This window comes from Oncorhynchus masou, unplaced genomic scaffold (genome assembly GCF_036934945.1).
Source record: "Oncorhynchus masou masou isolate Uvic2021 unplaced genomic scaffold, UVic_Omas_1.1 unplaced_scaffold_1422, whole genome shotgun sequence".
NCBI lineage: Eukaryota > Metazoa > Chordata > Actinopteri > Salmoniformes > Salmonidae > Oncorhynchus > Oncorhynchus masou.
Genome location: NW_027004172.1, coordinates 49,334 through 62,500, shown reverse-complemented (window position 1 = coordinate 62,500; position 13,167 = coordinate 49,334). Strand labels below are relative to the sequence as shown.

Sequence of the window (13,167 nt, the reverse complement as noted above, 5' to 3'; positions counted from 1 at the left end):
AGCGCTCTGGGACCAGGAAACACAGTGCTTCCCTCTAAGAAGCGCTCTGGGACCAGGAAACACAGTGCTTCCTCTAAGCAGCGCTCTGGGACCAGGAAACACAGTGCTTCCCTCCACGCAGCGCTCTGGGACCAGGAAACACAGTGCTTCCCTCCACGTAGCGCTAGTTGCTTGCAGCAGAGTTGCTTCTCGATTGCTTCGTGAAACACCCCCCTGCAACTAATAAACAACTCACCTGTTACCTGGTTAAATCCAATTGAAACTTTTCAATTTTGTGCAACTTGTTGCAAGCAGCAGCCAATCAAAACGAATGCGTTTATCACGTGATCGATTCTAAGGTTCGGGAACGCTGACCCAGTTGTCATGTCAACGGGAGATGTATAAACAAATAGTGCCATTAGGGCTAGTATGTACATGGTTTGGAAGTCAATAAAATGTTATTGTGAACTCAGACCTCTCTCTAACCAGTTTCAACTGGAATTGTTCAACGTAAACTGCGCTAGCTAGTGAGTTTGTTGTTAGCTTGGTTAGCTCGTTGCTAGCAGTTCTGGCGATTTAACTTTGGTATTCTAAACTCACTCCATGTCATCTGCTGCATTAGGCCTCTTACACTGGGATTTCACCAATTATTTGTTTATATAACCATTTCGTTATTGTAAAAGGATCAATTTAGACAAATTTAGCTACATTTCTTAAAGACATCGACTGGGTTTTGTGGATATTGTAGCTATGTCCTTTTGTCCTGTTATCCTGGGTGTAGTGTGAAATTGCACCTAGATGCAGTTCCTGGGTCCATTTAGCAATGGTTAAGGATTAGGACTGGGCAAAGGAAGTCTGATCCTAGGTCTGTACCTAGGGGAAACATCACCCCAGAGCATTATTTTGCTATTGAAAAAAATGTATTCAACATTTTGATATGTAACTAACCTGCAAACTTGTCTGTGTCGGCCTCATCCATGGACCAGAAACAGTAGTCATAAGCAAAGACCTGAGGGGGAAATGACAGCCAGTTGAGGAACACACACACAAAACCTTGTAGTGATTAAATAGTGATTTTGTAACCTCACAATACTGTCCTGGTTAAGGGCTCACCTTAGGCTGATTCCTGGACAGGACAACAGAGGAGAAATGGAAAGCCACAGTTAACAACAGCTTACCTCAAGACAAAGTGGGCTAACTAATAACACCAGTGTTGAGTAGCATTCAGGTACAGGGTAAAACATTTAAGCTACTAAAAACGTATCAAAAAAAATGTGTTTTTTTAAATCATCATAGGCTTAAAGCTGTAAATGCAACTAATCCTCATGCCATGGATCTGAGACGTGAGAATGCTGTGACCTTCACTCACTAAAGGTCTTGGAACGATTAGGGCTAGGCCGCGCTTGGAACGATTAGGCTAGGCGCGCTTGGTACGATTAGGCTAGGCCGCGCTTGGTACGATTAAGCTAGCCGCGCTTGGAACGATTAGGCTAGGCCGCGCTTGGAACGATTAGGCTAGCCGCGCTTGGAACGATTAGGCTAAGGCCGCGCTTGGAACGATTAGGCTAGGCCGCTTGGTACGATTAGGCTGGGCCGCGCTTGGAACGATTAGGCTAGGCCGCGCTTGGAACGATTAGGCTAGGCGCGCTTGGAACGATTAGGCTAGGCCGCGTGCCCTTCAAACCCAGACGGACGTTCCTCCTCTCCTATCAAAACATCAACTTCAATACGGTTCAATACATTTTAGGTAATTACACCTTATCCATCTGCACATACACTACCGTTCCAAAGTTTGGGGTCACTTAGAAATGTCCTTGTTTTTGAAAGAAAGCACTTTTTATCCATTAAAATAACATCAAATTGATCAGAAATACAGTGTAGACATTGCTAATGTTGTAAAAATGACTATTGTAGCTGACAACTGTTGTTCTGATTAAAGAAGCAATAAAACCGGCCTTCTTTAGGCTAGTTGAGTATCTGGAGCATCAGCATTTGTGGATTCGATTACTGGCTCAAAATGGCTAGAAACAAAATAACTTTCTTCTGAAACTCGTCAGTCTATTCTTGTTCTGAGAAATGAAGGCGAGAAATTGCTAAGAAGAAACTGAAGATCTCATACAATGACGTGTACTACTCCCGTCACAGAACAGCGCAAATTGGCTCAAAACCAGAATAGAAAGAGTGGGAGGCCCCTGGCTGTGCCACTCAAGGACATTCAGAGACTTGTCTCAAAGCCATTCCTGCGTTGTCTTGCTGTGTGCTTAGGGTCATTGTCCTGTTGGAAGGTAAACATTGCCCCAGTCTGGAGGTCCTGAGTGCTCTGGAGAAGGTTTTCATCAAGGATCTTCTAATTTGCTCCATCCATCTTTCCCCCTCTATCCTGACTATTGTCCCATTCCCTACCATGATTAACATCCTCACAGCATGATGCTGCCACCACCATGCTTCACCGTAGGGATGGTGCCAATGCTTTCCAGACGTGACGCTTGGCATTCAGGCCAAACGGTTCAATCTTGGTTCATCCAGACCAGAAAGTCTGGTTTCTCGTGGTCTGAGAGTCCTTCCGGTGCCTTTTGACAAACTCCAAGTGCGCTGTCATATGCATTTCACTGAAAGAGCGGCTTCCGTCTGGCCACTCGACCATAAAGGTCTCTGATTGGTGGAGTGCTGCAGAGATGGTTGTCCTTCTGAAAGGTTTCCCATCTCCACAGATGGAACTCATAGCAAAGGGTCTGAATACTTATGTAAATAAGGAATCTGTTTAAAAAAATATATATTTAATACATTTGCTAAAATGTCTAAAAACCTGTTCTCTGTCATTATGGGGTATTTTGATGTCATTATGGGGTATTTTGATGTCATTATGGGGTATTGTGATGTCATTATGGGGTATTGTGATGTCATTATAGGGTATTGTGATGTCATTATGGAGTATTGTGATGTCATTATGGAGTATTGTGATGCCATTATGGAGTATTGTGATGTCATTATGGGGTATTGTGTGTAGATTGATGAGGATAATGTTTTATTTAATCCATTTTAGAATAAGGCTGTAACGTAACAAAATGTGGAAAAGGGGAAGGGGTCTGAATACTTTGTGAAGGAAGTGTAAAGGTTTAGGTAAAGTGACTAGGCAACAGGATAGATAATAAAACAGTAACAACAGCGTATGTGAGTTAGTGCATTTGCTTGTTTGACTCAGAGTCAAGGGGTCTGAATACACTGTAAATTAAAGTTATGTGAGTTTATACAATACATGTAACTATCAGAATAAAAAGGAAACACTTGAGTAAATGAGGGATACAGAGTATTTTGAAAGCAGGTGCTTCCACACAGGTGTGGTTTCCTGAGTTAATTAAACAATTAACATCCCATCATTCATAGAAATGCCAAGTTGCCCATTATTTTGGTTACCATGGTTAATAGAGATCTCAGTGATTTAAAAGGAGGGATCAAAGGAGCACAGGGGTATTTTAAATGATTTTTAATTAAAATTTATTACATTTTTTATTTAATGAACAAGTCACTTAGAACAAATTCTTATTTGCAATGAAGGCCTACCTGGGAACAGTGGGTTAACTGCCTTGTTCAGGGGGCAGAACCTGATTTTTACCTCGTCAGCTCGAGGGATTCGATCCAGAAACCTTTCGGTTACTGGACCAATGTCTAACCACTAGGCTACCTGCCATTTTAAGGGTGTGTGATGTGTGTCAGTCGCCAGATCTCAACCCCTTTGAACACATACGAGAGGTTCTGGGGTAGCACCTGAGAGCATTTTCCATCATGATCAACAAAACACCAAATTATGAAATTTCGTGTGGAAGAATGGTGTCGAATCAAGTTCCAGACACTTGTTTCTTCCATCCAATAGACTTCCAGACACTTGTAGAATCTAAGCCAAGGTGTAATGAAGCTGTTCTGGTTCGTGGTGGACCAACGCCCTTTAAAACGACACTTTATGTTGGCGTTTCTGTTATTTTGACAGTTACCTGGACCTACCAACTATACTAGAAAGTGGGTGATTTTATCATTTCTGTATATTTATGCTTAGTTGCAACTAAACCACAGGGTAGCTTGGCTGACTTTAAACAAGACCCTCCTGTGTAGAAGTAGTGTGTGTTACAGGCCCTTTATGAAAGAGCAACATTAAGCCTGTTGGCTTCTCCTGGCCTGCTGGAGCATTCCTCAACTCTGATAGCTGGCACATCTTCACAGCAAGCAAGAGTACTCTCTCTCTCTCGCTCTCCCCTTTGTTCTCCCGCTCTCTCAAGGGGCTCCAACAATACATGTTAAAAGCAACCCCCGGTGAGAATACCCCACAATAAAATTACTGATTTAGTTTGTCAGCACATAAACATTCCATCCCTGATAAGGACCGTAAAGACAGCAGGTTTATTATAGCCCAAGGCCTCCACTGGCTGAGATCCTCCACTAGCTGTTTACTAGCCTTGTGATCTCCTAAACCAATAGAAAAACAAATCTTATTATAAAAGAGACACATATTGAATAGTTCATTTACTCATAAAAAAAAGGCCCAGACCTCCCTGCAGCAGCCTGATGCTCTGGTAAGATCATCCCATAATAACCCAAATGGAATCTGGGAAGAGATTCATTCTGAAGCCAGCAAAACATGTTCATATTGAGCCCAGGGGATAGACAGCACAGACAGACAGCACTGCAGCGTGTCAGGGCAGAAATCACAATCAAAAACAAAAATGTCCCCACTGCTGATTGTAGACTATAGAAAGGAGCCCATAGGCCAACAAACCCCCAAACGAACCAGGGTCCATAGGCTAACAAACCCCCAAACTAACCAGGGCCCATAGGCTAACAAACCCCCAAACTAACCAGGGCCCATAGGCCAACAAACCCCCAAACTAACCAGGGTCCATAGGCTAACAAACCCCAAACTAACCAGGGCACATAGGATAACAAACCCCCAAACTAACCAGGGTCATAGGCTAACAAACCCCCAAACTAACCAGGGGTCCATAGGCTAACAAACCCCCAAATTAACCAGGGTCCATAGGCTAACAAACCCCCAAACTAACCAGGGCCCATAGGCTAACAAACCCCCAAACTAACCAGGGCCCATAGGCTAACAAACCAGGACAGGTATTTGTTCTGCTGGAACAGGTCACCACCTCACCAGGACAGGTACACAATCCCTCTCTGTGACATCCGTCACACATCTGCACACTCATGACTGACTGACTGACTACAGAACAGACACACCCTTTGTAAAGAAAGGCACAGGCCGGGCCAGAGCAAGGGGAGGGTAGAGGAGTGGAAGGAGGTTAGTGCCAAGTTACCAGACAGAGTTGACTCTTTCTGTGACTGAGTGTGCATACAGAACACGGCATACCAGGCAGCAGTATCTCTTTAATGGAGCTGATGACACAGAAGGTATATACTGTAGGTAGTTTAGGCTGATGGGACTAGAGAGGAGACAATGTTCAACAGGGAAGTATGAGGTCGTTTTCCTTCTCTACACTGAAGTCTATACCATGTCCTTTGAGCATTGAACTGTTAAGGTCATTCTATGTACATTGTAGACTAGCCTACCAGTAGAGTATCTGCGATCTGTTGGCTAGAGGCACTGCCAAGACCAGATTGGGCATCATTGCTATTTAAACGCAACAGTTTGTGACAAAACCATCAGTTGAGTTGAAAATCACGATGGAAACACATTTAACTTTTTATTTTTGTATTTTTATTCAGTACAGCATTTTTTCTTCTTCTCGCTTATCACGTCCAAATCACCTGAGCATTAACTGCAATTTATTGTGAAACTCAGTCTTGTAGATTATTTGAAAAACAAAATGTTAAAAGGTCTTGAAACAATCATTCTGATTCCCATGTGAGAGTGACTAAAATATCACCCAGAATATTTAAGGGGATTGTTCCATGCTTGATAAAAGACCCAGCTAACACCAGACACAGATGAAGACCTAGCTAACCTGTAACTAGCTAACACCAGACACAGATGAAGACCTAGCTAACCTGTAACTAGCTAACACCAGACACAGATGAAGACCTAGCTAACCTGTAACTAGCTAACACCAGACACAGATGAAGACCTAGCTAACCTGTAACTAGCTAACACCAGACACAGATGAAGACCTAGCTAACCTGTAACTAGCTAACACCAGACACAGATGAAGACCTAGCTAACCTGTAACTAGCTAACACCAGACACAGATGAAGACCTAGCTAACCTGTAACTAGCTAACACCAGACACAGATGAAGAATTAGCTAACCTGTAACTAGCTAACCTGTAACTAGCTAACACCAGACACAGATGAAGACCTAGCTAGCCAGTAACTAGCGAACACCAGACACAGATGAAGACCTAGCTAACCTGTAACTAGCTAACACCAGACACAGATGAAGACCTATCTAACCTGTAACTAGCTAACCTGTAACTAGCTAACACCAGACACAGATGAAAGGGGAAACAGAAGTATATTTGCCAACTTTAATTATATTTTCTGACACCCTAAAGTCAAATGTTGGCACCAGTAGCGTAGCTATCTGAATATACAAACCACTCCCTCCGCAAACACGCCTTCTCCGATGTTGGTACCAAGGCAGTACTTATTTAAATTAGATAAGAGAATATAATGTTAGCATTGGTGTATTAAAATGAGTTAAGGTGATATCACCCTATCTCCTTAGTCATCCCGTCTCCTGAATCCAAGCGTTTGACATGGGGGAAGGGACCAGTAACAAACTTGATCAATGTAGAAGTAATATTAATTGTTCACACTTTGATCTGCTTTTATCCAAATATCATCCAATTTCATGAAAAACATGATTTGGACTGTTCATGACCTTTAAAAGAAAATAAATCAGTCTCAAGTCTTCAATGGGATTGGTGCCACAAATGCTAAAACCTTAGCATGTGGAAACGGTGGTAGACAACGAAACCAAGGCTTTGCTGTCATACCATGTCCATAAACTGCTAACAGGCCATTTTGTAATTTGGGTAAACTAACCATTTATGTAAAACCTTTTGAGTTTATTACATCCTAACACACACGCTTCAACACCTGCATTGCTTGCTGTTTGGGGTTTTAGGCTGGGTTTCTGTACAGCACTTTGAGATATCAGCTGATGTAGTAAGAAGGGCTTTTACAAATACACTTGATTAGATTGTTTTTATCTGCAACAAATCAGTTTGGTGGAAACACACCATTGGTGGAAAATGTACATGGTTTTTTTTATACATATTTTTAGAATATTCACATGAAAATTTGTCACCAACTGGATGGAAGCTGAGCTAACGACTCCAAAATAAACAACAAAAAATAAGTTATTTTTTCCCCTAATAAACTTCCTGCAATTGAAGAACCTTCTGGGGGGGAAGCATTTTGTTACTTTTCAACAAGCTAGTAATCTATGATAAGGGTTGACCTCGAGAGGAAACCAATCCAGTGGCCTAGAATCCCAACGCAGAGCAAGCTATCTCAAGCCTCTGTTCCAATATACACTAAACCACACCACTTACAATGAAGCCTTGTACAGTGGATGTCGATTATGGCAGCCAACCACACTTCTCCGATTCAGAGGGTAGGGGGTAAAAATGACGAAGACACATTTCAGTTGAAGGCATTCAGTTGTACAACTGACTAGGTACTCCCCTTTCCCTTCCAGTTGTACAACTGACTAGGTATTCCCCTTTCCCTTCCAGTTGTACAACTGACTAGGTACTCCCCTTTCCCCTCCAGTTGTACAACTGACTAGGTACTCCCCTTTCCCCTCCAGTTGTACAACTGACTAGGTATTCCCCTTTCCCTTCCAGTTGTACAACTGACTAGGTACTCCCCTTTCCCCTCCAGTTGTACAACTGACTAGGTACTCCTTTCCCCTCCAGTTGTACAACTGACTAGGTATTCCCCTTTCCCCTCCAGTTGTACAACTGACTAGGTATTCCCCTTTCCCCTCCAGTTGTACAACTGACTAGGTACTCCCCTTTCCCTTCCAGTTGTACAACTGACTAGGTATTCCTTTCCCCTTCCAGTTGTACAACTGACTAGGTATTCCCCTTCCCTTTCAGTTGTACAACTGACTAGGTATTCCCCTTTCCCCTCCAGTTGTACAACTGACTAGGTATTCCCCTTTCCCTTCCAGTTGTACAACTGACTAGGTACTCCCCTTTCCCTTCCAGTTGTACAACTGACTAGGTACTCCCCTTTCCCTTCCAGTTGTACAACTGACTAGGTATTCTCCTTCCCAGGGCCTTGAAAATGTATTTGCCCTCTTTCTGATTTTTTTCAACCAAAACCACATGTTTTATAGTTATTTTCTCATTTGTTAATCCATCTAATATTAATTAGATAAAAGGGAACCTGTAGGAACAAATAATAAGCATTAAAAAAAAAAATATGTTAACAAAGTTATGAAACATTCCAGTTCCCCTTTATACCACTCTGGCACTGCAATGACTACAACCAAATGCTTGCTGTAGTTGTTGATCAGTCTCTCACGTCGCTGACATGGGTCCCATTATGTCTGGTGAAAATCAAAACACTGTATTCTACAGTAAGAACCTCATACCAACGGTCAAGAATGGTGGTGGTGGTGGTTTGGGGATGCTTTGATGTCGTGGCAGGACTTGACAAGAGCAGTTCATATTTGAAAACCCACAAATGTCTCTGAGTTAAAGCAGTTCTGCATGGAAGAATGGGACAAAATTCCTCCACTGTGATATGAGAGACTGATCAACAACTACAGGAAGTGTTTGGTTGCAGTTATAGCAGCTAAAGGGTGGTACAACTAGTTAGGAGTGTAACGGGCCAATTACTTTTTTCACACAGGGGCATTGGGTGTTGCACAACTTTGTTTATGAAATATGTAATTGTTGTGTTAATTGTTCACTCAGGTTCCTCTTTATCTAATATTAGGTTTTGTTTGAAAAATGTGAAAACATTCAGGATCAACAATATGCAAAAGTAGAGAAAATGGGGCGAATATTTATTCACTGTATCTGGCATGTATTCTAAGTCGTGAGCTAGTGTAGGCAGGATATTAGAATGTAACCATAGTGATATCTAATAGCTGCCAAAAAATGAGCCGTTGCTTGTCGCTGTCCTCATACCTTGAGCTGACCACAGCATTCCTAGAGCTCCCGCTGAAAAGGTTTGTGTGTGTGTGTGTGTGGTGTTTGTTTCTACCTCGGGTCTCCCTTGCTCAGGTTCTGACTAGCTGGATTCAACACTGTCTGGTTCCCGTTCATCTCCACCACACATTTAGTCTTCAGATCCTTTTCTGGCGGGGAACACACAGGACAACAACAGTAAACAAGAACAGTTGTGATGGGTCCAGGAATAGCTGATGATTCAAGGCTGCTAAAAAAAAAATATATATTTTAAATCACACAGCTAGTGCATCAACATAGCCACACCAACATGTCCTAATGTTTACATAAAAAATAGAGGAGGAGTTTTGTTTTATTCTAATAGTGTAGCACCATGCTATTTCAGTCCATGTCAAGCACTGGTCACAAGGTTTGTGTTTTGATCTCACCTCTTCTGTTCATTGGTCGGAGGCGAACAGCGACCTTTACATTGGAGTTACTCAAGTTGTCGTCCATGGCAGTAGGTTTTCTGTTGCTGGAATGAATCAGATTCATTAATAATGCATACCATTACTGTACTCGTATGAATCGTGCCACATCCCTCTTGGTATACATTCTAGTATCTACCTACTGGTTTCACCTTGACAAAATGTACACAACGTAAAATGGTTGATCTCTAAAAAAAATCACAGGTTATTTAATCATACGATGGTATAGAAAGTCAACTATAACTACACCTACAGACAAACACACTACTTACTGTGGGTTTTGTATTCCATCCAGTGCGTCCCAAGAAGGAATGAAGACTGTACGAAAAGCCAACTCTCGCAACAACAACAAAAACGAGTTTATCGGACAGAGAAAGCTGTCAACTCACCGTGAGAAGAATTATTATTTCTCCCTTCCTCGAACTTCCCAAATGCAGGCAGAGTTGTCTTCCAGAAGTGCACCTTCCTTGGCTAGTTTGCGTGTTAGCTGGGTAAAAACAAGCATATGGTGACATTGGCGGACAAAAAAAAATTGGCAGCAACAAATATAAACAGTTTAGATAGCATGTTGTCTTGAGTTCTTCCTATTATAAAAACATTCTCAATAAACACAAATTACACTCACAGTGTTGCAAACTCACCGGGAACGACGACAGCGCATTGCGAAAATGAATAGTTTTTCACCTGTTGCGTTTCCTGATATCGCCCGTAGAGATCACTGAAGTCATCCTAACCAGTCCTGAAACCTTAACCGGGTTTAGTGGGGATACAAATTACCCCACTCTTGTAGACCTGCGCAAAGGTCTGATCGTCAAGAATAAACTGTTCGAGACTTCCTTGATTTATTGTAGATCATTTTTAAAGTTAAACGTTTAAAGTTGTTTAGGAAAATATACTGTCTATTTATAGTAAAAGTAGGTGGAAAAGATTAGAAGTATAGATGTCGGAAGCATTTTTCAAAAGCTCATTTCATTAGAGACAGCGTCCAACGTTTTACATTATTTTGTTACGGACAGGGAATTTATGGGAATAAAAGAATAAGCGCTGTGATGTTGTTTTACGACAGTTTCCAGCAGCGGACGGCATGACTTGTGCAAGTGTGATTGAGTGTTGTTTACAGAGTTGACAGTGCTCTCATCTTCTCTAAGTTATTGTAGGCTTTATAACACGTTTCATATTGTGAATTTAGAGTATTAACGTAACCGAAGATATGGGGGAAGCCAAAGAAAAAGAGTACGCGTGTGGAACTATCCTCTACATTTCAGAAATGCTTCTCTCTGCTTGGGTTTGCTAAATTAGCCATGCTGCTAACTTACAATTCAACTAACTAGCAAGGGAAAAACTGCATATCTATGTAATCAACCAACCCTGTCTCCGTTTTTGTAGACTAATAAAAAGTGAGAATGCTAGGTATGGGTTGACTTTCTAAAAGAGCTAGTTATTTATCTATGTTGTTGCTATGTGTCGGCAGCTAGCTAATGCCAGCTGATCTGAGCCGAGCTGGTGATGATGATGAGCATTGCTGATGTCATCAATCAGCTGGTCGAAGCGCATGAAGAAGGAAATGACGTCATCCTCAACAAGTAAGAACCCCAACCTAACCCAACGTTAGGTACCTAACATTAATCAACAGTTTTCCGGTAATTGGTTACTATTCTTATCGACACTATATACACAAAAGTATAGGGGCACACCTGCAAATGAGTCGATTTGTTGCTGACAAGGTGTATAAAATCGAGCATATAGGCATGCAATCTCCATAGACAAACATTGGCAGTAGATTGGCCTTACTGAAGAGCTCAGTGACTTTCAACGTGACACCTTCATAGGATAAGCCAGTTCGTCAAATTTCTGCCCTGCTAAAGCTGCCCTGGTCAGCTGTATGTGCTGTTATTGTGAAGTGGAAACGGTTAGGAGCAACAATGGCTCAGCCGCGAAGCGGTAGGCCACAACAAGCTCACAGGAGTGCTGAAGCGCATAGCACATAAAAATCATCTGCCTTCCCAGAAGAGTGGAGGCTGTTGTAGCAGCAATGTTCCTACATCTAGTGGAAAGCCTTCCCAGAAGAGTGGAGGCTGTTATAGCAGCAATGTTCCTACATCTAGTGGAAAGCCTTCCCAGAAGAGTGGAGGCTGTTGTAGCAGCAATGTTCCTACATCTAGTGGAAAGCCTTCCCAGAAGAGTGGAGGCTGTTATAGCAGCAATGTTCCAACATCTAGTGGAAAGCCTTCCCAGAAGAGTGGAGGCTGTTATAGCAGCAATGTTCCTACATCTAGTGGAAAGCCTTCCCAGAAGAGTGGAGGCTGTTGTAGCAGCAATGTTCCAACATCTAGTGGAAAGCCTTCCCAGAAGAGTGGAGGCTGTTGTAGCAGCAATGTTCCAACATCTAGTGGAAAGTCTTCCCAGAAGAGTGGAGGCTGTTGTAGCAGCAATGTTCCAACATCTAGTGGAAAGCCTTCCCAGAAGAGTGGAGGCTGTTGTAGCAGCAATGTTCCAACATCTAGTGGAAAGCCTTCCCAGAAGAGTGGAGGCTGTTATAGCAGCAATGTTCCTACATCTAGTGGAAAGTCTTCCCAGAAGAGTGGAGGCTGTTATAGCAGCAATGTTCCAACATCTAGTGGAAAGCCTTCCCAGAAGAGTGGAGGCTGTTGTAGCAGCAATGTTCCTACATCTAGTGGAAAGCCTTCCCAGAAGAGTGGAGGCTGTTGTAGCAGCAATGTTCCAACATCTAGTGGAAAGCCTTCCCAGAAGAGTGGAGGCTGTTATAGCAGCAATGTTCCTACATCTAGTGGAAAGTCTTCCCAGAAGAGTGGAGGCTGTTATAGCAGCAATGTTCCAACATCTAGTGGAAAGCCTTCCCAGAAGAGTGGAGGCTGTTGTAGCAGCAATGTTCCTACATCTAGTGGAAAGCCTTCCCAGAAGAGTGGAGGCTGTTATAGCAGCAAAGGGGAGGACCAACTCCATACTAATGCCCATGATTTTGGAATGAGACGTTGGACGAGCAGGTGTCCACATACTTCTGGTCATGAGTTGTATCTAAAAGCTCCCAGTCCACCACCTCGCCAAAGCCCTTGGGGAGGTTTCTTGTGACCCACCAAGTAAACAAAACCTTATGTCATGCCAGAAACCTGTCTTAAGCTCAAACGGGTGTGTGTGTGTGTGTGTGTACTTAAAATAGACAAGCATTTAACAATTGAAATTAACTTGAAGGAGCGTGTGTACTTGTATCTCTTTGTCCAGATCGCTGTCGTGACTGTGACGTTAAAACCCCATCGTTGTCCAGATCGCTGTGGTGACTGGGACGTTAAAACCCCATCGTTGTCCACATCGCTGTCGTGGCTGTGACGTTAAAACCCCATCGTTGTCCAGATCGCTGTCGTGCCTGTGACGTTAAAACCCCATCGTTGTCCTCACATCAATTTCACAGGAAACATCTGTGTGTGAGTACATTCATGATGTAGCTTCAGTGAGACTAGAACGTCTCTGGCCACAGTGATTTATGCAAAATAATAATAATAATAAAAAATAAATAAATAACCAGCTATGTATTTATTTATTTATTGATCAGAAAAATAACTGGCTATTTAATTGTGCCTTCTACTCCCAACCAGGTGTTCCGG

At 42.5% G+C, this 13,167-nt stretch overlaps 1 pseudogene; it reads right to left on the bottom strand.

Annotated features, from left to right (window-relative positions):
* Nucleotides 1–10,380, bottom strand: part of LOC135530791 (kinesin-like protein KIF13B) — a 20,882-nt pseudogene extending 10,502 nt beyond the window's left edge.
* Nucleotides 10,381–13,167: the final 2,787 nt, after the last annotated feature.